The 25,817-nt window shown below is 44.9% G+C and overlaps 1 protein-coding gene across 7 annotated transcripts in view; it reads left to right on the top strand.

Annotated features, from left to right (window-relative positions):
• The window catches only part of LOC111853062 (receptor-type tyrosine-protein phosphatase delta-like), a 276,305-nt gene that overhangs the window by 30,534 nt on the left and 219,954 nt on the right, over positions 1-25,817 (top strand). The window lies entirely within an intron of this gene.

Below are 25,817 nucleotides of genomic sequence, written 5' to 3'. Positions count from 1 at the left end.
TAACTGCTTCAAAAAATATTTTGGTTTTTGTTAAATAAATTAAGCTTTTTAAATGAATTAATTTTAAAAGCGTCAACAGATGCCTCTAATGATGCATCCCCCACAGACTCTCCTTTTAATAACTATTTAATTGTAGTAAAATACAATAACATACAGTACCAGGACTGGTGTAGGAACAGGGCGGGTATTTTGAAACGCTGGATAGACGGCTATCTAGGGCAAAAATGTGCCGTTTAATGCAATTCAGGTCCGCGATATTTTTTCTCTTTGGTCCTCAGAGGGTTGAATTATCAGACTACATACACATTACTTTGATTAATGACTGTATATGACTGAAAGACATAAATCAAAGGTGTATTTTCGATTGTCAAATATATAGGCAATCGTGACCCTGCCAGTACGTTAATACTGAAGGTAACGTTCGGTATTTTATACATCCTATGAGCAGCCGGGTGGTAAGTTTCGGATTGACGTTTCTGCTTGAGATGATGTAACGGAAAATGCCGGCGCATCAGCAGCCTCAGCCAGGAATGTCGCTCGAACGGCAGAGCTGTCTCTCGGACGCCGGTAACCGTGCTGACGGTTGCTGGATGTCGGTACTGTCAGCTGCCTCTTTTTTTAACTTTGCACTGACGATGGAAATCAGCAGAAAAAAAAACAAATATTAGTAAAGTACTAGTTTATACCAGTTTAGGAATTTAACCCATGGATGAAAAAAAGAGTCCCTATCCCCAGTATCCAAGAGTAACGATCTGAGCAGTCGCTCGAAGGCACAGCGATACGATAGTAATTGCCCCATTGGGGCCCTTTTCAGGGGCCCTAGGTCAAGTTTTATTTGGGGCCCCGCTACCAAGAAAACAATCATTTCAGTTCCTACGTAACACAAGTCTTAGGGGGGACGCCGCTGATTCTGCCTGTAGGTGGAGTGTCCCCCGTCCCATTGTCCTGCGGTCTCGCTTTACTGACCTTCCCGTCGGCCCGTCCCGAAGCAATTAAGAAACACGCTGGATTATAGACGACCTACTGGCCAGACGGATTAAGCAAGGAATCACTTAGGGTACTGGGGACAATTAAAAAAGCACATTGTGCTCTTGTGAAAACCTGTAAGCTCATAACACTGGCTTGTGTGGGGGCTAAAGGACAACACATTTAGAACATAAAACCATCTGGAAATAGCTTGCTGTAATTAGTTACTGTTCAGTGAAATATAAGTTTAAATATATAGTATTTTAAAAATATATTTTCTGTGCTTGGTTGTCCTATTCAGGGTCGCAGGGGGTCTGGAGCCTATCTTTGAGGGTACGGGTACAAGGCAGGGAACAGCCCGGGATGGGGCACAAACCCACAACAGGGCACACGCACACACTTTCATGCCTATGGACAATCCGACAATTCCAATTAACCTCGGCATGTTTTTGGACTGTGGGGGTGAGGGAAAACTCTCGTGCCCAGAGAAAAGCCCACGATGACACCTCGGGAACATGCGAACCCCACCGGCACGGCATCTGGGCGGAGACTCGAACCTGGGTCTCAGAGGTGTGAGGCGGCCTTGCTAACCACCGCACTGTTCCCCTCATAACCAGCCCAAATCGAAATAATAAAAAAGAAATATGGATTGTTTTATTTTATAAGTGGAGCCACAGAACCATGTGGTGCCCCCCACCCCACCATAAATATAACTGGCTCCCGAGGGCCCCCCGTCAAATATAACTGGCTCCTCAGGGCCACCTGAATTGAAAATTTCTGCAGGTGCCACTGACAGAGATCACATTCTGCCACATTTGGATCCACAGTTTAAATCTGAGATAAGTTACTAGCTGCCGAACTACAGCGGGGAGCATTTGTCAGGCCATAATTGTTGGCAGAATAACTTCTGAAAAACTAGCTTTGGGAAGTTATGGTTTTCGGTTCATAATGTGTACATATTTGGAAAAAAGTAGCCTTGATTAAACAATTTTGGATTCTAAAACAGGCTTGATGAGAGCTTCTCTAATCTGTTTTGCTCGACACTTTCAGAATACTGCTGGGGAGGGGGGAAGGTTATGAAACATGATGTCTGATTAAAGTTTCCTAACCGCCCGTGAAGTAGAGAGTACGTGATGACAACCTATCCTCACGTGATGTAATTGAAACATCCGATGGCGTAAAACCTTGCGGGGGATCTGCCAGTGGGTGCGGCCGCGGACAGGCAGTGCAGATGTGATCTACAGCCGTCCGCAGTTAGACGGGCGGCAGATTGTTGGATGAGCTTTTCTGACACTTGGTGATTAAAATCTCCGCCACACGCTGGGACCCAAGGCCATCTGTGAATAATATGGGGATCGTTCACTTATGCATCTTCCCCAGGCTGATAGGGGGGGGGGGGGGTATTTGGGTCACTACTGAAAAACGTTCGCATATTTCATGCTACTCCATATTGACTTTGCTTCACCGTTAGCGGTTGCTAATACGTAATGTCAACGGAAAACCCATCCCGTTTACGATTTTGATGGTGCATTTGTGCCCTTTGCCTTTGATGAAATGCTTAACTGGGCCCGATAGCATTATTATCCAAGCTGAAACGTACGCAGAAAAGCCTACAGTACAAATATTAAGCTCCTAATGCGACAGCATTCTCCTTGCTGAACACATGCGCGACTTAGTGAATCTGGATCAGCGCGGATTCGCTTTGTTTGCCCTGCACAAACGGCACTGTTTGTGCCGGAATAATGCGGAGAGGAGCCTCGGTACGTGGCGAGTGGATATTTAATGCTGAATTATGAAAGTGGGATATCGGTGAGGCTGCTGTGGATCCTTTCCCACCGTCGACATTCTGGCAGCTGTTCAGCGTCGGAACTTGGCAGGTACAGCACGCCCGGGGAGATCGCCTCTCTTTCTTCTCTACCCGCTCTGCTAACACTGGCCTCATTTATCTAGCTATCCCTCTCACTCTCCCCCATTCTTCCTCTCTCTCTCTCTCTCTCTCTCTCTCTCTCCCCTCCCAGTATCTTCATCTGCACTTCCAAATCCCCCCCTAAATAACCGATGTTATTTTTATGCCGTCAGGCTCGCCTACACGTGCAAGTCTTATCGACAGATTGGACGTTAGGCTGCGTGCCTCTCGCTTACAGCGACCGGCGAGGCTGGTGGAGCCGGCGAAAGAGACCGCTAGCTCTGCTCTTCTGTTGCACCATGTAGAGTCACTAAATACCTGAACACCCAGTACTTCCACCTCAGAAACTTAAGCCCTATATTTAAATCCAACAATCTGGGGAAAGTCAAGGGCTTCGAATTACTCTACATAAGTAGGGTTACTAAAAATTGACTTCTGCTTTGAGTAACTGCATTTTTACTGCATTTATAAGACTATTATCTGTAATTAATAAGTATATTACACCCAGTTTATCTACTGTAATAAGAAGTAAGTGACACAATTGGGCTGCAGAAAACTGAGGTAACAGTCCAGCTGGTCCTGCTTATCAGTATGAGTCATGTCAACATATCAGGCCTCACACAATCTGGCCTGTTTTCATGGACAAGCTGCAGTCTCTGTGCATCCTTCGAGCTAACAGTCTCAATTAGAAACGTGTAAATATATTATCTCAGCAGGCAGAGAGAGGCAGAACTGCTTGCTAAAGTTACTCATAAAGACGTTTATTAAATAGTTTAGGGCCTTGCCGTGTTACACTGCCTCAGGGTTTGCATTGTAGTCCCTGTCTTTATGATTCATTGTTTAGCTACGAAAGCTGCTGAATTAAATTAGTCACAAATGATCCCCACATTTCTTTGTCTTGCATCATCGCTTACAGTTCATTGTGAGCGATTATGCACTTGAAGAGATAATGTTCCTGAAAAACAAAACGGCGTCTTTCTTCAGACGATTTACACCTGATTGGTTAATGAATAAAATAAAGATACATTGTTTCAACTTTCTATTCCTCCACGTCTCACTGTCATTGATTGGTTAATGAATACCTTGTATCTTTGGTAGATGTGTTGGAATGCCTCCTTGGGATTGGCTAATGAATAGCAAATGAATGCGGTCGCACTTTGATTGACATGTTAAGGTCACAATTGCCTGCCGGGAATCCATTCTGGCACGCCCTCTTGTCTGTGCCATTCAGTCCAGCCAGACCACCAGGAGCTATGCTGGCAAAATGAGTGGCTGCTATTCCCTGCTTCTCCCCGGTCACATGACACATCTCGCCCCTAGCCTGTCTCAAGCAGCCCCTGCCGAAGTCTGATTAAGGTACAGAGCCCTGAAATTCGGCATCCGTCTCTCGCCGCGTGCCTCGTCTCTCACGTCGCCAATGTGGGGAGAGGTTAAAAAACTCAAAAGCCGTACAATAAGCCCCAGCCTGATCCCAGCCCGAATGCCGTGATAATGTTTAAGCCTGACCCAAGCTGTCCCAAATTATACAGATGATTCCGGAGAGCCGTGTCCATCTGCTAACTAGCAATATCATTATCGTTCTGCAAATAATGCTGTTACATGTACAGTATAATCAAATATATGCATGCATGCATGTTTGTTCTAACATGCGTAGGTATATGCACACAAAGGATGTATATATTTAAATACATGTATATACTTTTTTGATATGTACAATTATGCATATTGATATGGAACGATAATGTCATGTCTGCCTTTGCTTGAAAAGGCCATTGCATTTCACGGTGACCTTTGCTGATCTCAGATGTGATAACAAAGCAGTATTTCGGCATCGTGCTCGACAAGGCACGGACGGTATAGCAGAGCTGTTAGTGTGTGGGGGATACGCTCCATCTCGGCCCTGCCCTCGAGGCTCTGAGCCTAATCGCCGAGGGAAGCCCGCGGCATCCGCGGTGACGGCACGTCCGCCGGCATTGGCCGGCGCTCGCTCTGAGCCGCCGTGTCAGGCTGCCACGGGGCATGGCCAGAGCCCGTCCCCGCCGCCCGTGCCCAGCTGCCGGGGCGGGGGCCACCCCAGGGCATGTCCTGATGTGTGCCGCGCGCTCTGACAACCTTGGGCCGGCGTCCAAGAAGGAAAGGTGACGCCCCCGGTGGTGTCGGCGGGTCTCTGCCACATGGCCCCGTGCCGCGTTCCCTCTGCTGCCCCCAGAGGCCATGTCCTGCCGTGCGGGTTTGACACCATTCCCAGCGAAAAAACGTGTGGCGGGCGAGCTGCATTTGTTGTGCCATTAAGTTTGCAAATGCGCTCATTATTAATGAATTAAAAGGCATCCCGGGTACATTACTGCGAGTGTGTCATGCATTATTTAATCTGGTCATTATCTTTAACATTAATTTTGGAGACAGAGTGAGGGCAAGTACCTTTTCAACTGTAAATTCAATTGAACTGTCAATCTGTTCTTTTAATTGTTAGCTCATTTTTCATTTATATTCACTCTCTTCCAAAGCGTCTTACTCGTCGTCAGTGCTCTCCGGAATGACGTGGTATATTCGTTAAATTTGGACATTTTCAGTTTTCTTCTTCCCCTCATGTGTACTTATCCAGCGTGTGTTTTTCAGCCATTTTTTCACACAGCCGATGCGTGGATTGGCCATTCATTTTGATAAATTCCTGCGGCTATTAAATTGCTAACGCTTTACATTAGCTACTCCTTCGGAATGCATTAATTGAACGTCCATAAGCAGTGTGTTGGACGACACATGCCTCAAAGCATTTCATTCATAACACTCTCAATGAACAAGGCATGAGAACTTTAACACACATATGACAAATATTATACTAGTCTAATCATATAATATTTGTTATTAATGTATATTAAAGTCATGTCTTGTTCATTGAAAGTGTTGAAAGGTACACTTATATGCTGGTTATGAATGCTCTACGAGTGTATTATAAAGGCATTAGAAGGTGCATTTAATTTAAAGCTTTGCCAAATAAACTTGAACTTATCTTGGGTTTCTCAAATATTCCCACCTAAGGTTTAAGTCCTTTCGGGACCTTTTCCAAAACCCAGAGAATGACATAGTATTAGAAATATGTGAATCTACATGTAATAGTAATGAAATGAGTCATTCCTGTGCCTTTGGCTGACTCTCTTTGATTGGAGGAAAATGACAGAGAAAGGGAGTATGAAATGTATTCACACATGCAAATAAAATATGCACATCTGTTATCTGGCAGGAATTAGCTTTTAATGTTGGCCTGCGGAGCGTAACGATGGCCTTTTCCATAAGAGCATAGGGCCACAATGCACACAACCTTATGTTAGTGACATATCAACTGCAGAGTATGACCATTAACTGCGCCGTGGTTCTTCAAAGGCTGCAAAAAAGTGACACCAATTCTACAAGTGTAATTTTTTTGGGGTTATACAGTGTTGGATGTCGTCTGCCTTGCACTTGTAACCTCCAGTATAGGCTCCAGACCCCCCACAACGGTGAAAATGATAAGCGGTTAGAGAAAATAGATGGATGGATGGATGGATTGGTCAATAAACAAGTACTGAATAGAGTTCAGTATTTATCATTCAAGTACATAGATAATAATGGAAAGAAAGGAATAAAAGAAAAATTTATTAACCAAAAACCCTTTTATTGCTTTTATTCAGTTCTTGCAAACAGTGGTGAAAGTCATGTTTATTTTCAGAAAACGTGAGCAGATGAATCCGCATGATGTTTATATGACGCCGATCGCATTGATTATTTTCCTCTTATATTGCATGATTTATTCGTCCCCGTGTGCTTTTTTTTCCCAGGCCACTCGTTCCTTCTGTCACAACCAGTTTAATTCCCTCGAACCGTCGGATCGGCAGGGATACGGGGTTCTGAAACAAATCCCGGCAAGCCGCCGTCTTCGGGCTGCAGCGAAACAAAGCTCCTTTTGCAGAGAAGTCAGCTCTCCGAGGCCCCGCAGGTGCAATTTGGAATCTCTTAGGTCGCGTCTGGGGAATTGTGGGAAACGTATCGGATCAGCGGGGCCGAGCGGAATGTAGCTCATTGCACATCAAAGACTGCTTCTCTGGCATGATTAAAACAATCGGCTTTCAAACAGTAGTGCCAGCTTTCCACGGTATCGCTTTAGTACGTGCACATATATAAAACACTAAAAAGAGTAAGTCATCTTCAAAGTAAATACATATGGCAACACTTAGCAAATGGACTATTAGAGATGAAAGAATGTTTCACTCTGAAATGGTATCATAAATAATTTGATGAATCAGTATACCGCTATTTCTTACTGCATGGGTACATGGCCATCTCGCTCATGGGGAAGGCGGCGTGGATTTAGATGGCTGTGGATAATGGAAGAGCCGTCTGTTTTCCTACCGGCTAATGATGCTGTTATTGTGGATGCACGCGAGGTTAACAGCATAGGGATGTCTCCCCAACTGTGACAATTACTGTCATTAAACCTCCAGGTAAAGTGCCCAAATAATTGTTAGAGAGGAAACAATAATTCATTCGTTCCTTCTGAACAATTTAATATCATATCATGATTATCATTGTTTAATGTCAATAGGCAATTATTGTTTATTACCTGTTTATTATATGGGTGTTCTTCTGTATCATAGAACTGTGAAGCAGTTATATGTTAATCTACTGCAGCCTTCACCATTGATGGATGGATGGATGGATGGATGGATGGATGGATGGTGTTCCATTAGAAGCTCGAGGAGTCTGAGGGGGTCTGTGTCAGTGATGTTTTTCGTCTGCGAGAGTTATTCTCTTTCCGGAAGGAGTTCTATCTAAGTAATGTCAGAATTCCCTGGAGCTTCGTTTTACCAACAACATATTTAACAAAAAAAAAAAGTCATTCTTCTTTGTCATCAGTTGGACGTTTTATCTATTTGGCAGGCACTTTAGAATAAAGCGACATGCATTTTTGAGAAAGCAGAGTCACCCAGTCACTGGGGCAATTGGGCCATGAAGGGTCGTGATCAAGGACCCAATGACATCATTACTGTACCGACCCAGGGATTTAAACCAACAACCTTCTGATAACAGCCACAGTGTCCTAACCCGCTGAGCCACACACCCTATGGAAACCACGCTGCTAAAGGATCACAGACCCAGGGAAAGAGTAAATGGATATGACCTGACCTTCTTACCATGCAAAGCTGCCGTCATATCCATTAATAAAGTGCTTAAGCTAATCTGGGTCAGCTGGGAAACAGTACTGCAAGATGTGTGGGTGATGGATGTATGGATAGATAATATGAATTGGTGGAAGGTCAGGTGTGGCTTATTTTTATTTCTTTACGTTTGTTTCCATTTTTCTTCCATGGTTTCTGTCGCCACAGGCCTGTCCCAGGTGCCGGCGGCTCCCACCTGTACATGGAGAGTAGCCCACATCTGTGTGTTCTGTGATCGCTTAGCCATGACTGGGAAGTTACATATTTACATGGCTGGAGTGCCATGCTTCTGAATGATTACCACTCCTATAAATGATTTATTTTTAATCTATTTCGTGGAGGCTTTTTTTTGAGGAGTACGGAACGTTAGAGGGTTTGTCCAGTTTTATGATGGTTTACGTTTTAGAGTTACTCGTTTATAGATGTGTTTATTTAGAAGAGCCTGGCTGGATTTTTGTGGGAAACACTGGGGAGCCGTGAGCTGCTAAAGGGGCCGTCGAACCCTCTTCTGGCTGTTTATCACAGGCCGAGTCATGGTGCGTATTCGCCTCAGTCTGCACACCAGCTGTCTAATCTGGTCCTCAAGAGGTCTAGATATGAGTGTGGCTGGTTTAAATACTAACAACAGAGCAACAAATGCTAATGAGCGTGAAGAACAAGGAACGCTATCATTCCTGTTGTTGTTCGTGCTGTTTTGGTTTTTGACTTGGGATCAGGCTAGGTGCGCAAATTTCCATCAGGACCCTCAGAAGGGGTGTAAAAGGAGCTAAACGATCAGCCCTGTGTTTCAGAGAGCGCCGTGCTAATTGAACGAGCCCTCTGACCGGCCGGCGGTATTGTGACATTAATATGGCAAATCTCATTGTCCGTATCGGAAAAGGATCTGCACGGGCAGCATTACTGCGGCATATTCTTCGTTTGAATGTGACGGCTCCTATTTTACAACACAATGGGAACGAAATGTCGCCGCCAAGTCCTTTGGCCCTCCTTTCTTTCCTCTCCGTGCCGCCGTGCGATTGGCCGCCACGATCAAAGCGACATTTGCGTTTGATACCATTAGAAACTCCGCACACTGCTATTCAGGAATCCCAGGATCGGCCTCTATGCTAATGGCTAAATGAGGACCATAACATGCTAACTAATTGTCGTCCGCTTCATTATGCTCCGCAGAGACCTAGGAGCAAGAACTTTATAATATTACATTTCATTCTTATTTTTAAAAATCCACTAGAGGTCTGATTATGATTATGCAATTAAATGAACCAAATTCAATTAAGTCGTGTAAATGAATATTAAATGTGCATTTTTAATATGAAGGATATATGAAATTTTACTCTGCACAGACAGACAGGTATATGTGAAAAACTTAATTCCGATGATAGTTACTGTCGTTATTTGAGGTGCGTTGGGGCTAATTTAATCTCCTCAGGTGTTCGGTGCTTCCAGGAATCTACCTGGAGTCTAGGACCTTGGTGCAAGGCCTCTGCAGGGGTGTGCGGGGGGGGGCATCTGTGCATTCCTCATTAACGAAAGCCGCAGGTCCCTGCAAATGTGATTCATGCTCCCGTTGTCCAGATGAGAAGCACAAAGTAGGTCAGGCCGAGAAAACACTGCAACTCATATTTAAGCGGACTTCCTGAGTCCTGGACTACGTGTTTGGTAACAGGGAAGGTCGAGATGAGGGTTTGGCAGTGTGGGGGAGCTTAGCCTTGTGGTTGTGTGTGTGTGTGTGTGTGTGGGGGGGGGGTGGGTTCAGCGATGCCCTCCAGAAGGCAGGTGCCCGCGCCACGTGAACCCACCCTCATGCCTCTGCTGGGTCTTAATGCCCTCCAGATACAGAGATGGCAGTGTTGCTCATCTCAGCTCTACTTTGTTCCAGTCATCTGTAGGCCAGACTTTGAACTATTCGAGATGATGATGGCTGCATTACATGGCTGACCAAACCTTTTGTATAAAAGCTTAATACTCTAAAGCAGTGTTTCCCAATCCGGTCCTCGGGGACCCACAGATAGTCCACGTTTTTGCTCCCTCCCTGCTCCCGGAGGGGAGCAAAAATGTGGATTGTCCGACAAGGAGCTCAGAGGGAGCAAAAACGCGGACCGGCTGTGGGCCCCCGAGGACTGGATTAGGAAACACTACTATAAAGAATACAAACAACAAGAAATATTTGTTTTGCAGATATGCACAAGTGAGGGAAGCTTCATGTCGGGAATCAGGGTGTGCCAATGCCCCTGGAGTTTAAGGTCTTAGGGTGTGCCAATGCCCCTAGAGTTTAAGGTCTTAGGGTGTGCCAATGCCCCTGGAGTTTAGGTCTTAGGGTGTGCCAATGCCCCTAGAGTTTAAGGTCTTAGTCACAGGCCCAGCAGCGATATGATGGCTCTGTCAGCCATGGGGACCGGCCCACAGCCCACTGAGCCAGACACCGTTCATATATGCTTCAGATCAGCTGTAGTATGTAGACATCAGGCCGTTACGTTTTAAGTGAGGGTAATACGTAGCTGTTAGTCTGGAAAACAAACCTTCATGAAGTTGGATATTGGATAAGCAAGATGCAACCTCTCAAGGGGATTTTACACCAGTGTTCATAAAGTGATATTAAACCAGAACAACGACGACGATGGGAAACAGAGGACAGAGAGTGAGCCTAAAATGCACAGAAAGTCCGAGACCAATATCCTCGACACGGTCGATCCTTGTTCTGCGTAGTGCAGACTCAGTTTTCCGTGCTGCGGTTATTGGCTAATACATAAACTGGCATCATTTAGGATGACTTTTCTTGGCTCTGATAACCAAGATCTTTTTATGATTTACACTGTCAGTGTTTGACTTTCAGCCCGGGATGCACTCCTGCATCGTTTTATGATTATATATCCAACTATCAATTCACACAGGGTCAGGAGCCTGAATGTGTAATCCTGAATGGAGATTCCAGGCCATCACAGGGCACACGCTCACACAGATCCACAATTAAATCTTATTGGCCAATAGGGTGACCACCTGGTCCATGTCAGGAGGGACAGTATGACCGGTGTTGTAAACTACCATTCCAGTCAATTCAATTCAATGGACCCCGATTTCACTTAAACCCTGAGTTCTTGCTGTGAGCTGATTGGTCAGTCTCCTGTAATCCTGCATGTGTCACTAATGTTAATGTAAAACGGTCGGATGAGTCTTTCAATTAAGGAAAAAAAATAATTATCACATGGAGAACTGAACTATTTTAATTTAAGTTTGTAAAACCTCATAGTCTCCCTCCTGAGATGAATTAGGTGGTCACCCTACTGGCCCATCAGAGGCACCAGTCCAACTAAATTGCATTTTTTTATATTGGGGGGGAGGGGGGGGAGGGGGGGGTCAGCTGGAGTACCCAGAAGTCAAAGAACCTCACACACAGAGCCAGGGGAGTCATTTCCATGTTTCTACATGTATTATTTTACGCTGATTCTGGAAGCCTTGGTTGACTTTGGGTTGGTTTGATGGACCCGCCCAATTGAGAACAGGGCAGTTATCTGCTCTCAGATCAGTGACTGAAGGACAGCGATCTACCAGTTGGGTGTTTTATGTTTTAGACGCCGCTGTGTAATGCGATTCACAAACATACCACACACCTACTAGCAAGAGAAAAATAAATATAAAGGAATTCGAAAAGGAAATTCAATAATTTAGCTGGTCTAAATGTACCTCTTGAGAATGTGTTCCATTATAATACGCATTGATGGTCCTTTACAGGGAAACCAAATTAAAATTATTGACTTACTGTAACTGCTCCACTCAGTAACCTCAAAACTAATCATCAGTCTGTGAAAGAATGACTCTGGTCCTGCTTTTAGAGAACATAGCATAATCCCCACCTTAGAAATGAGCTTCAGTCGTCCAGAAGAGTGAAGAATGTAATCACCGCTGTCGTTGGCTTCTGAATCCTGAAACGCATGGAACGTGCAGGAACTGAGCCAAGGAGTGAAGTTCGCGTGACCTTAAAGCCTTAAAGCAGCGTGAGCCATTTATGAGAAATAATCATAATGTTACGATGAATCATAATATTTAAGTTGGAAAAACCTAGTACTGTAGGTTAGGACTGATGCATACCTTGTGATACTTTCAGCACATTCCTTTTTTAGGAAGTGGTAATTACATGTAATCAATTTGACTTGTTTGTAAAATAAAATGAATCAAATGTTAATGAAAAACTTGTGGTACAGGAACAGCAAGTGTCAGCTAACCAGGCCAAACATTAACCACGGCAAACGCTGAATGTTTGCAATGTGAATGATATAAAGTGTGCAAGGAAAAGCAAGACGGGCATTAATTCCTTCAGGAATATTCCGTCTAGTTAAAGCAAATGGCAGAATTAAGAGGAAATGGGAAAAGTCACTTCTTTTCTCTCCTCTTTGTGGTGTAATTAAGAAATATCTACAAGCATTCTGGCTTGCTCTTTTCTCTTGTAATTACTTTAGCTTCAGACAGGGAATGTATGACAAGGAGGAGGAAGGAAGAGTTAGTGACTTTATTTGGGGATGGATTTTATGGGGACAGATTCCATGAGGGTAGGTTTCATGGGGACAGATTTCATTGGGATGGATTCTACGGGGACAGATTCCATGAGGACAGACTGCATGAGGACAGATTCCATGGGGACAGATTCCATGAGGACAGATTCCATGGGGACAGATTTTATTGGGATGGATTCTACGGGGACAGATTCCATGAGGACAGACTGCATGAGGACAGATTCCATGGGGACAGATTCCATGGGGACAGATTCCATGAGGACAAATACCATAGTAAAGCCATTTCAACATGGGTACAGACACACATAGAAAAACAGGTCTAGGATTATGGGTGGACACCTGGGACTGGATGCCTCCCCAACCCAACCCCCCCCCCCCCCCCCCCCCCGCCCCCACCACACCTTACGCAGTTAGTACAGCGAGGCCTCTCTCCATTGATCCCCTAATATGACCTTAAACTTCAACCTCAATCTATCATTAAAATACAGGGTTGTCGTCGTTTTATTAACTAATCTGATTTCCATTACATGCACTTAATGGCCTTAATATTATAAGACACTTAATTCGTTCTCATAAATGTGGCAGTAGGTGTTTAATTAATTATGCAGCTACAGAATGTAACAGTAGAATTAATAGTTGCTGCCCAGATGTTAGTTGATTGATGCACATACATCTCAATGTAATGGGGGCAGTAAATTGTGACAATTAGCTATCACAAAGCGAGTAATCCTTTCTGCAACTGCTCTACGATTGTCTGACAATTAATTTACGCAATGAGTCAATGGGTTTCACAACGCTACTTTTTAATCCTACTCTTTAGGATTAGCACATTAATGTTATTAAGACTTGGTGAGTAAATGACACAATTGGATTTTTTTGTTTTTCCTTGCAGTTATACAGACAATGGAAAGCAGTTTATTAAAGCTGACAATGGGTATGGGGTATAATCTGAATATCACAATAGCTCACTTACTGGTAACTGTCGATTTACTTAGAGAGTGTTATAAAAAGGCTTCTGAATATTCAATATTGATATCTAATTTATATATACCGATGGGTGGATGGATGGATGGATGGATGGGTGGATGGATGGATGGATGGATGGTGTGTACCTGATCTTATCTCTGACCACCATTTCAAAAACTTGTCTTTCTTAAAGGTACAAAGAGGAAAAGTGTTCTGGGACCTTAATTTAGCCTTAAGAACATAAATGCATCACATATTTCAAAACTGACTTAAAATAACCTACTTTGCTGTTCCATAAACTGCATTATTTATGTGGCCGGTGGTTGCATGCACTGTATAATTTGTGTAACGCGCCTGCATCCGTGAATGAAAGGCAATAGTGCTTTCGCCCGAGTTTTGTAGAAGAAACGGAATCTTCTTTAGTTCCTTTTGCTTCAAGCGGAGGATAAAACATACACTTTTTATGGTGAAATGGCAAAGCATCGAGCAATTTCCTTTAATTAAGCAGCTTCCGGACTTCATAGTGGCTGAGATTTTCAGCGGCACGTGGCCTGTTTCTCCCTGGGGTGGGGGGGTGGGGGGCGGGGGGGTGGGGGGGGGGGGGGGGGTAGCGAATAATTGCCTTCTGTGGCTCTTAAAAATAAAAGCAGCATTTATTTATAGTTATATTTCTCAAAATGGGCAGGGGGTATGAATGCATAGATACACTGGCTGGGAAAGCCTTAAAGACCTTATATAACCCTTATATAAATCTGTGCAGTCTCCTGCCTAATCTGTAGAGGGGCAGTTTAGCGATTACACAGCGATACTTCTTAATTCCCCATCTCCTCTTAGCTAATCGAGCTGCTTTATTGGCCCACTCCAGGCGCAGTTGGAGAATCTGATGTTACGGTCCCTCCCTTTACGGTGTCTGTCTGCCTTCCCAGGCACACATTAGGAGGGTAATCAGAATCCCCGCAGAGGAGCGGATGTCCTCCCCGTGGCTCGAACCGCAGGAAGTGGCTACCTCGGGAGGGCGTGGGGAGAGTCTCCGCGGCAGGTTTAGAGAGGGCGTGCTAGGAACATACTTCACTTTCCATTAAGGGAGCCATAATTATGCTGGTAGATACTGTCTGTCTGCGGTTAGGGACGGCCAGTGGTTCGTAGCGGTCAGCCGGCACGTGATGTGAGCTAATTAATGGAAAGGCCTTTCAGAGACGGAGGCATTTGCGAGCATCGCTTGGGCGGGCGGCTTTTTGGGACGAACGCTATTTATGAATTTGCACCGGAACGTTCCATATGCTTCCATCCCCTCCGGTCGTCCGTCTCCCTTCACAGAGCCATGGCCGAGTGAGGGCAGGGGGGTGTAACCGGAAGGATCCAGGGGACATCCCGGGAGGGGTGGGGGGGGGGATTTCTACTGCGTCGGACAGGGGAACCTGAGTTTGAGCAGAATACGCATAAAGTGATAAATCAGAAAATAAGACAAATGCTTAAAAAAAAAATCAGCTTGAGAAAGACAAGAATCGTCGCCTAGATAAAATGGCATGTTGTATTCTATCCATCTGTCCGTTTTCTGTAACCTCTTGTCCTATTCAGGGCCACAGGGTGTCCGGATGGTACAGATGCAAGGCAGGGAACAACCCAGGGTGGGGCACCAACCCAACACAGGGCACACACACACCAATCACTCACACACGCACACCTACAGGCAATTTGGTAACTCCAATTAACCTCAGCATGTTTTTAGACTGTGGGGGGGGGGCAGAGTACCCAGAGGAAACCTGGTAGAAAATGCAAACTCCACACACACACAGAGCCATGACAGAGACTCGAACCCTGGCCCCAGAGGCGTGACGTGACAGTGCCAACCGCTACACCAACATACCACCCAACAATGCTCCATTGTAGTTCCTCAATACAAACCATTGTTAAAACAGACTTACAGTTTCTGTTTTCTCTATTGCATGTTGATTATATGTTGTATTTTATGTTGCATTATCCTTCCTGAATATAATCCATTGTTAAAACATACTTTTCTCCATTCATATGACAGGATATTATATTTGATCTTGGGAGAGTTCATGAACTGAGGGGTACATGAGCCGGTTCCTGTTGGGGCTGTAGACTCACAGTAGCTCTGTCGTTTACCACTGTGATACCTTATGGCCCTTATTAGTGAGGCCTGTTCCAATTGAATCTGGGGCAAGTTAATGTTGTCATTGTTCCCATTGTGAAAACGGGAGGCTAAGATATGAAAGATTCATAATTTCAATACCATGGTATTAATATTCATGCTCACAAAATTTCAATAGAATTTTGTGTATGAGAGAATAAATGAAGTCTTACAGCATCATAAGAGCTTTAATAGTGAAGAGGGAATCCATAAAGAAAATGATGTAAATTCCATTCTAGTACCTTGAAATAACCGCAACCACAATAGTATGTGTGTGTCTCTGCCTGTTTGTGTCTGTGTATGTACGAGTGTGTCTGCCTGTTTGTGTCTGTGTATGTACGAGTGTCTCTGCCTGTTTGTCTGTGTATGTACGAGTGTGTCTGCCTGTTTGTCTGTGTGTATGTACGGGTGTCTCTGCCTGTTTGTGTCTGTGTATGTACGAGTGTGTCTGCCTGTTTGTCTGTGTGTATGTACGAGTGTGTCTGCCTGTTTCTGTCTGTGTGTATGTATGAGTGTCTCTGCCTGTTTGTGTGTGTGTATGTACGAGTGTCTCTGCCTGTTGGTGTCTGTGTATGTACGAGTGTCTCTGCCTGTTTGTGTCTGTGTATGTACGAGTGTCTCTGCCTGTTTGTGTGTGTGTATGTACGAGTGTCTCTGCCTGTTTGTGTCTGTGTATGTACGAGTGTCTCTGCCTGTTTGTGTCTGTGTATGTACGAGTGTGTCTGCCTGTTTGTGTCTGTGTATGTACGAGTGTGTCTGCCTGTTTGTCTGTGTGTATGTACGAGTGTGTCTGCCTGTTTGTCTGTGTGTATGTACGAGTGTCTCTGCCTGTTTCTGTCTGTGTGTATGTACGAGTGTCTCTGCCTGTTTGTGTCTGTGTATGTACGAGTGTCTCTGCCTGTTTGTGTCTGTGTATGTACGAGTGTCTCTGCCTGTTTGTGTGTGTGTATGTACGAGTGTCTCTGCCTGTTTGTGTCTGTGTGTATGTACGAGTGTCTCTGCCTGTTTGTGTCTGTGTATGTACGAGTGTGTCTGCCTGTTTGTGTCTGTGTATGTACGAGTGTATCTGCCTGTTTGTGTCTGTGTATGTACGAGTGTGTCTGTTTGGGTTTGTAAACCTGTTGCTTTTTGGGTTGTGGGGTCATTTTTCAGGTCTCCACAATATAAATCTCAATTTTATAAAAATCTCTGAATACAATCAAAAAACTAAAAATTTTGTTTAGTTACTTATACGGTGGTCATGATGGGATTACAGTTTTCCCCACAGAAATGAATGGAGAGTCCCCGCAAAGATATAATTACAAACCTGTGTGTGTGTGTGTGTGCGTGTGGACATTTCTGCTCCTGTTCATGCTCGTGTTGTGTGTATTGCTTGAATGTTACTTCCTTCTCCAAAACTTTGATATATGGGCTGGAAACTTTATTCTTTGTCACCTTGCGTAATCAGCACAATCAGTGCTATCCCAGGGCTATATGGAAATACCGGTAAGTACTAAAACCATACTTTAAACTCCAACCGAGGGAATCTGGCATCGGAACAAAGACAGCAAGGATGGATTGCCTGTCCAGAAGGATTCTGGTATTTGAAATTCCATATAAGACTCGCCTGTTTCCCCCTAAAAAGCCACCATTTGGCTTGGCAGCCGTAGCTGTAGCTGTAGCGACAAACTCCCTCCAAATCCTCCTAACTGCCTTTGTTCTCTTGGTGGAACACATCAAGGTCGCTATTTCTGAGTGACCGTTTGGGTCGTGGATGCTGGTGATGTCTTGCACATTTTAAAGCTGCATTTAAATATTTAGACAGCTTTGTTCAACCAGTTACATAAGTACAAAACTTCTAAGAATGGAAAGTATAATTAATTGTTAATTGTACTCTTTTCCTTTACATTTCACAGCCAAGCAAGCCATTGTTTTCAGAAATTTTGAGATGAAAAAACTCAGATACACGGCTGGCATAGTCAAAAATAGACACAAGGCTTCTGGGTCTTGAATCTGGACTCGATTTCTGATTATGACCAGGTTCTCTCAGCAGTAGCATAAATTAGCAAACAGAGAGGGATCTGGTTGAAGTCTCCCCAGTGACTGCTTCCAGTGTGAGGCTTCTTCACGTCTCTCAGATGCCCCTGAGTGTCTGGTAGCCAGTGAGGGTGTCCCCTCTGAGTGTCTGGTAGCCAGTGTCCCCTCTGAGTAACTGGTAGCCAGTGAGGGTGTCCCCTCTGAGTGACTGGTAGCCAGTGATGGTGTCCCCTCTGAGTGACTGGTAGCCAGTGAGAGTGTCCCCTCTAAGTGACTGGTAGCCAGTGAGGGTGTCCCCTCTGAGTATCTGGTAGCCAGTGTCCCCTCTGAGTGACTGTTAACCAGTGATGGTGTCCCCTCTGAGTGACTGGTAGCCAGTGAGAGTGTCCCCTCTAAGTGACTGGTAGCCAGTGATGGTGTCTCTCTGAGTGACTGGTAGCCAGTGATGGCGTCTCTCTGAGTGACTGGTAGCCAGTGATGGCGTCTCTCTGAGTGACTGGTAGCCAGTGATGGCGTCTCTCTGAGTGACTGGTAGCCAGTGATGGTGTCTCTCTGAGTGACTGGTAACCAGTGATGGTGTCTCTCTGAGTGACTGGTAGCCAGTGATGGTGTCTCTCTGAGTGACTGGTAGCCAGTGATGGTGTCTCTCTGAGTGACTGGTAGCCAGTGATGGTGTCTCTCTGAGTGATTGGTAGCCAATGATGGTGTCTCTCTGAGTGACTGGTAGCCAGTGATGGTGTCTCTCTGAGTGACTGGTAGCCAGTGATGGTGTCTCTCTGAGTGACTGGTAGCCAGTGATGGTGTCCCCTCTGAGTGACTGGTAGCCAGTGATGATGTCCCCTCTGAGTGACTGGTAGCCAGTGATGATGTCCCCTCTGAGTGACTGGTAGCCAGTGATGATGTCCCCTCTGAGTGATTGGTAGCCAGTGATGGTATCCCATCTTGTGCAGGTGCTCTGTGCTCCACACAAAGTCAATTGGCTTTCAGAGTAAAAAGATGGTGTGATAGATTTGAAGTTTGTAAGCACCTGCTTGCCATGTGCGGCGAGATTCAGTTAAATTAATTTTTTTATAATGCCTTTCACTGCACAGTTTCCCAAAGGCACTCGATAAGAGAGTGTGGCAATATATTGTTACTTGATTTACATAAAATGGTGCGTGTAACCAGGAGAAAAGATGGGAAAAAAATACCAGGATACAATGGAGAAAAAAAGATCAGGAAATAATATAAATGTGTTTATATAAAGGGCACAGAAGTGTTTGAATCCAGTTACTGAGAAAAAAATTATTTTTATCCCTGTAAAAGTGCTGCCTCAATGTAGATCTGATTTCATTGCATAAAAACTTAATGCAAAGAATGAAAGACTAGTTGAAAGGAACAAGATTGTTGAGGTGTCAGGAAATGATGGTAAACATATGGCGATTGAGACATACAGGAAGTGAGCAGGGACTCGGAACTGCGCTGTCAGACGCATCAGGACGTCGAGCGCTCACCTCCAGACGGGGAAAAAAGTGCAGGCTGTACTCGGTACTCTGGAACCAGCTGGGCTGCCACTGCAGATTGGCAATCATGCAAATTTTGACAGGTATCGATCCTCATGCATCCAGCATATACGTTTGTCTGCATCTTATTTGTTTGTTTGTCTGTTTGTTTGGGCTTGTCATGAACTTTGTCTAATTTATTAAGGACCTGGGGCAAGTCTTAGTTAATCGAGTCATTTTACAGACTCAAGAGACAGGAGAAGTCCAGAGAATATGAGGCGTGATATTTCTGTTGCCTCCTGGCGGTTGGCTGGTTTCATCTCCTTACCCCTGGATGAAATATAAGATCATATATATTATTCAGCTGTTTACCTCTGAGTGCTACCCTGCTTCAGCTTCCCAGCTGGCTCTGGTACCTGCAGGGCACTAGACAGCAAAAGCAGACTACAGTCAGTCATTTATACTGTGTCACAAGGGTTCATGAAGACACCTGATATTCAAATAGCTGACAACAGCAAGAGGTATTGTTTTTTTTATTTTATTTATGTAGCTACTTGGCTTTGCGATAAAATCTGTTTCTCATTCAGTTTATAAACTCTCAGAGTATCAGTTGGGTCGCACTTGGGCAGTAAGTAAAGCATAAAGATGGCGCTGTTGGAGAACATCCCATCCTATGTCGAGCAGTAGTGAACCTTGAGAGGTTGCTCCCCGATTTTTGTAAAGTTCACAAGCCTTGGTTTTAATGGGCTTTTTCAAGAACAAAAACAGGTGTGAATACAAATGAGCATTGGACCGAACATATTACACTAGAGACTCACGGAGTCTTGTCCCTGGCGTTGTTCACTGGGTTAACGGCGTGTAAATAGTGAGCAGGCCACTCTTCTGTCTCCTCGATGACTACACTCTCGCCTCACTATACTCGCCTTTTCTTGGCAGGGTTCCTGCATGCAGGGTGACTGCGTGGTGAGCGACACCTTATACCCAACATTCGCTGCCAGGCCTTGCCAACTGCACTGCAGCCCGTTGGCGCTGCCCCACGAATTAAACATTTTAATAAAGCACCAATCGTAGACAATCTGTTTGCAAAATGACACCTTAAGATGAATGAATACAGCCGTGTTTCCTCTTCGCTTTTTTAAGGGTACTTCCAACTAGATAATGAATGTATGACGCACATTATGACATTATTATAACCTCTCTTTATAGATAAACACATGCTTACCTTCAGGAGAGTGCATTACAAATACAAAGATTTGGGCCTTGGGCAGAGATCTGGCTCTTTGTTCACTGAAATGTTTCACCGTTTGAATTCACCAGGAAACAGTTCTGCTGCGATTTGTATTGGAAGTCTGCGGAGACTGCAGTCAATATATGCTGCAGTCTGTATTTGTGCTCACTGGTAACGGTTCGAGAACGCCAGCTGTGATAGACTTGATGGCAAAAAGCTCATGGAAACGCTTACCGCTGTACGAAATGAGTGCTATTTACCGATTTCCGATTTCTTGGCGCTCGTGAAGGAGGGCATTTGAAAATTGTCTGAGGGCAAAAACTGATATACCTGCTGTTAAAACCAATAACAGCAATAAATGCTGATATACTTGCTTTATTAAACAGTATATACAATGCAAAATAACGTTAATTAATAAGGCATAAGGTATAATGCCTAATAATGAAGATATAATACAGAAAGTGAACACTTGTTAACATTAAGGTCAGTGCAGGTATGATAAGATGTAGTTGTACAGTGAAGGGAATTAATTGTGTATCGCAAACAGACCCAACAAAAGCAAACCCTTGACGAGGTCTGAAGTGTCTTTCGGAGGATTTTTATAAGCATGCTTTTCACATCGCCGTGCATGAAAAAATTATCAAAGACGTACATTAACTATCTGATACTCCCTGGGGTGGGAAGCAGCAGGCGATGGAAGGTCGGCGCTGGGCGATGAAGATACAGTACGGATGTCATGAAAGAAGGAGCTTCGTTGTTCAGGCTGCGGTTGAGTTGGCGCCCTCTGCAGGTTATCGATGATCCTGCACCTTGGTCTGTAAACTTGACCACTGAACGAGGTTTAGGTCCGTGTAGTTGCATATCTCCCCTGTGCTACAACAGTATGATCTTATGCTGTTGGTGGCCTGGCATGGAGAGCTTCCAACTGCTTGTTCTAGTCGGGATGGAAGGGGGTCTGTAGCCTGTCCAGGATTCACCCCAGCCTGGTGTCTCACGCTGCCTGGGGTGGAGGCTCCAGGTCCACTGTGACTCAGACTGGGAGAAGCGGTTGGAAGATAGATGGGTTGCAGGATGTATCAGGACAGGCAGCCTCCATATCTGCTTATGCCATACAGAGTAATGGAGAGCCTGGAGCCAATCGTAGGCTTGATGCACGGGATGCCAGCCCATCCTGGGACACACACTCCCATGATATGGGAAATTTAGAGAAAGACAACCATGTGTGGGTGGCACGGTGGTGTGGACCTGGGTTCGAGTCTCCGCCGCGGCTCCTTGCGAGTTTGCATCTTCTCCCCATGTCCTCATAGGGTTTCCCCACATAGTCCAAAAACAAGCTAAAGTAAATTGCCACAAAATTGCATATAGGTGTTAAAGATAAATGTGTCCTGCCTTCCTATAGGATCTGGTCCCCCACCACCCTGTACAGGACAAGTAGTTACAGAAAATGTATGAATAATCGCACATTGTGTGACTGCTGGAGGACGTACCATGCAAAGCTCATGCATAGAGTCTGACGTAGATGCCACACCTCCGACCCGGAGGGTTTAAACCATGGCTCAGCTAAAAGTATAGCGTTTAGCAGGATAGGCAAGTGCACTTAAGCTGCATTATTGTGCAGCCGGGCTGCCTTAAGCAAACATAAAACCTTCGTAATATAGCGAAATACCCAGAATTCCGGCGGCTATAATAGCGTTCACCTCTGAAGGAGACCGCGCACCGTATCGAGCGACGCCGCCTCACCTGTGCACTCCCACCACTATGAAAACCAGCAGCTGCCATGAGGCAGGATGGAAGCGAGCGAGCAGACGGGAGGCTTTGAACCGAACAGCCTGCGCGCGCTCCCAGGGCTTTGACGCATTTCTGCAGCCCAACTCTGCTCCGAATACCTCTGCCAAGGATTATAAGCTGAGAACGACTTTTGTGCGAAGTCGCTTGTTGGTGTGCGTCTTCCTGCCCTGCGCGTTTCTCGTCGTACTGTTTATGAGCTTCTTACGTTAGCTTATCTTTTAAAATCTTCCATTTCAGTGGATCTCTAACTGTGGTACAGGTACCACCGGTGGTACTCAGACTGCCCCCAGTCTGTCTAGTATTGTCTTTGAGTGTATGCACCAATACCACCGGGACAAAGTCCTGGTATAGGTGTACTGGTCAATAAAGTGAATTTTGATTAATCCGTGGGTGATTAGCTATTAACTCATGAGGTTCTGTTATGTATATTACTGTCATCACCCACCCACACACACACACACACACACACCCACACAAATACATGTCCTATTTATGTGTAGTAAGTCTCAGAGATATTAGCACGTCCAAATGAAAGACTTGTCAAGGAGAATCCTGCAAATTACACTGTCCCCCGTGTAACATCTACAACTACTAAGAAGTCTATTAATTGCACATAGGTGTTGATTAGTGTGATTGATAGGACAGCTGGCTCTAGTTGGAGCGGGTAAAAAAAAATCTCTACCAGGAATAATTCACAGGAATTATTCTCAAGTGAACGACGAAGAAGTGGTCAGGCTATCCGTATTATGTGCTGCGAATATAGAAAAAATATGTACAGCAAGTGGTCAGTTTACTATGTAGACCTGTCCGATGACATAAGTAGCCTGTTCCTCTGAACAGCCAATTACCAGGCTGCAGCTGAGTACATACAGAATCACCCAGACGAGGTCAAGAGGTTCAGCTACAGTTGGATTAAGCAAGAGGCCGGCTAAGGTGTGTGATCTCAGGTGTAGCCACCTATGTGGGATTTCCATGCACTACAGCAGCCAGAGTTTGTAGAGGATGTATGATGTACAGAAAACATCCAGTCAATGGTATTTCTGTGGCAGGGACTCCTTGTTAATGGTAGAGGTCAGACGAGAATTGCCACGCTGCTTAAAGCTAACAGGAAGGCCACAAGTTTAAAAATAACTAACTACAAATAAGGAGTATAATCCTTATATGCAGAATGGATCTCTAAACAATCTATGTTTGTATGTAAACCTGAGGTCTGCACTCCTCTGTGTTGCTTGACAACAACGGTGTTTTATATAAGTTTGTGTGAAGTTTTTTGTTGGTTATGTCATTCATGTCAGAATGAAAATAAAACCTGCCGCAGCGAAATTTCTGAACTTCTGTATGTACCATCAAACCTACTTCTGCTTCTCAGTGAACAGAATAAAGAATGGATTGAATGGAAGAACTGATGGATGGATGGATGGATGGATGGATTGTTGGATGCCAGCTCGGCTCAGCTGGCTGGCGCGACATTTTCAGTTCGAGACAAATATGCACACACATGCACGCGCATTTACATGTATGTAAGAGTCAAATTCACTTGTAAATAGTCCGTGGGGTTTGCAAACTACCGCAGCGTTTTCGATGCAGCTAATTTTCGGTCTGTAATGGAATAATAGGTATTCGCCGTAAGATTTCCTGCGTGAGTCTGAAAGTCACGAGTGTCACGACAGATGCGTGATTTGGCAACCCTGTTATCAACATATTGATAATATTTAAAAGTTAAGCTGTTTTTTTCTTAACTATTAGCCGTATATTTTGTGTAAATATCGAGGTACTTTAGGATCCTATCTGGAAATATGGAACATCTGTATTATTTTCAAATAGTGTAAGACGCAGGCGATGGCGGCACACAGGGGCGGCTGCGTGTCAGCGCACGAAATGCGGATCCGGCGCGTTAAACCGAATCAGATGGCGGTTCCGTGCGGGACCGGGCACAGCTAAGTGGATTAGGCGCTGCGGGCTGTCGGGGGAGCCGCAGAAGCCCCGCGGACGCCGCCGGGAGGATAACAGACGCAAGTGCGCTGCAGCGGAGACGCCCTTTGATTTATTTATCTGCTGCGTATTTCTGGGATCTTTATTTCTCAGTTTGACTGGTGTGTGGGCGGGGAACTACTATGGGGCTCCGGGTTCAAGGGCGACGGCGATCATCGCATTGTGCAGGGGGATGGGGGCATGCCCTCCCGCGGCCCCCCTAAATACGTGTGCTACTTCGGTCTGAAATAAATGTTTTATTATCTATCTATCTATCTATCTATCTATCTATCTATCTATCTATCTATCTAATCTCATTTACACATGTGGGCGAAACACAAACAGAAGCACATTTTCCTAACAGACTCTTAAGTCGGGGGCGCTTCACTTTGTGGAAAGTTAACAACACAAAAAAAAAATGTGGAAGCGAGACAGTCTAAAGAAGAATTCAGGGTGAGGTACAGATTTGTAAAAAAGGTAAAAATGTGACTGCATAGCATTGCATAATAACTAATTGGTTTCCGAAATTATCTTCTGCTTCTTAATGCTGGCGATATACTGTAATACCTGGAGCCCCCCCCCCCCCCCCCCATTTGAAATAGTCTAGAATCGCCACTCCAAAGTTCTCGTGGCCTCCTGTGTCGTTTTCAGCATCTTTGTCCGCTCCTACTTCTCGGGTGCCCCCCCCCCCCCGGCCAGTCGCTTGCTAAATCGGCGCCCTCCCTCGAAGATCCTGGGCGTTTGCCCATCCAGGGCGCCCCCTGCATTACTGTGCACTTTCCTCAGTAGCCTGTCAGTCGCGTAACTCCGACTGGACAGAAACTCCTACAGCCGAAAAACTAAAAACCACAGACACGGTGCATGTACGTCCTGCCATAACTCGCTGCCAGCAAGTAAAATACCTCAACCTGCCTCGTTTTAAACTAAAAATGAAATTCCATTTGGTAACTCCGAGAGTATCATTTTAACAAATGTCATAAAATAATGCTGATTGCTGCTTCTCGGCGCTTTCTTACTGCTAATCACCTTTCCACTTATTCTAAAAATAATTTATTTTCCTTTTATGTTTTACTTTAACACGAGGAAGACATCACGCCCCAAGTCCAGCCGACTCCTCTCTGCTTAACTCCAAACGGACACCAGCTGTTCGGGAGAAAGTCTTCTCCCCCGAGTTTAATTCCAGCTCTAAGAAATGTGTCTTCGTGACTTTGGGGAATCGATAAAATAAAGCAACATATTGCTAGGGTGCCCCCCCCCCTTTATCCGTACTTAGCGGTGGACAGTTGGCATGGTGATAACTGAAATATGTACTATGATGCTTGCTCTAATTAGCTGTCAAGCGACTCCCTTATTCAGTATACCTGTATTTTATAAATAGTACACTTCTGGGGAGAATATCTGGTGCGTGTTCGCAAGTTTACAGGGAAGTGCAGATGGATGCAGAAACGAAGACGTCACCTGCAATAAATCACGAGGCTTCAGCAATGTACTGGCTCAGTAATATGTCTCTGTAAGGTCCATGGCGCTCCCACAGCGCCGCTGCTCCCGAAAGTTAAGTCTTGTTCCCTTTGTGTTCCTGGGTAAATGGAGCGCCCGCGTCCACAGAGAGAGAGAGAGATCGGGGGCTAAGTCTCAGCAAG

Source organism: Paramormyrops kingsleyae, chromosome 25, assembly GCF_048594095.1.
Source record: "Paramormyrops kingsleyae isolate MSU_618 chromosome 25, PKINGS_0.4, whole genome shotgun sequence".
In the NCBI taxonomy this organism is placed as follows: domain Eukaryota; kingdom Metazoa; phylum Chordata; class Actinopteri; order Osteoglossiformes; family Mormyridae; genus Paramormyrops; species Paramormyrops kingsleyae.
The sequence above is the reverse complement of the archived record's forward strand: the minus strand, read 5'-3'. Positions and strand labels throughout refer to the sequence as shown.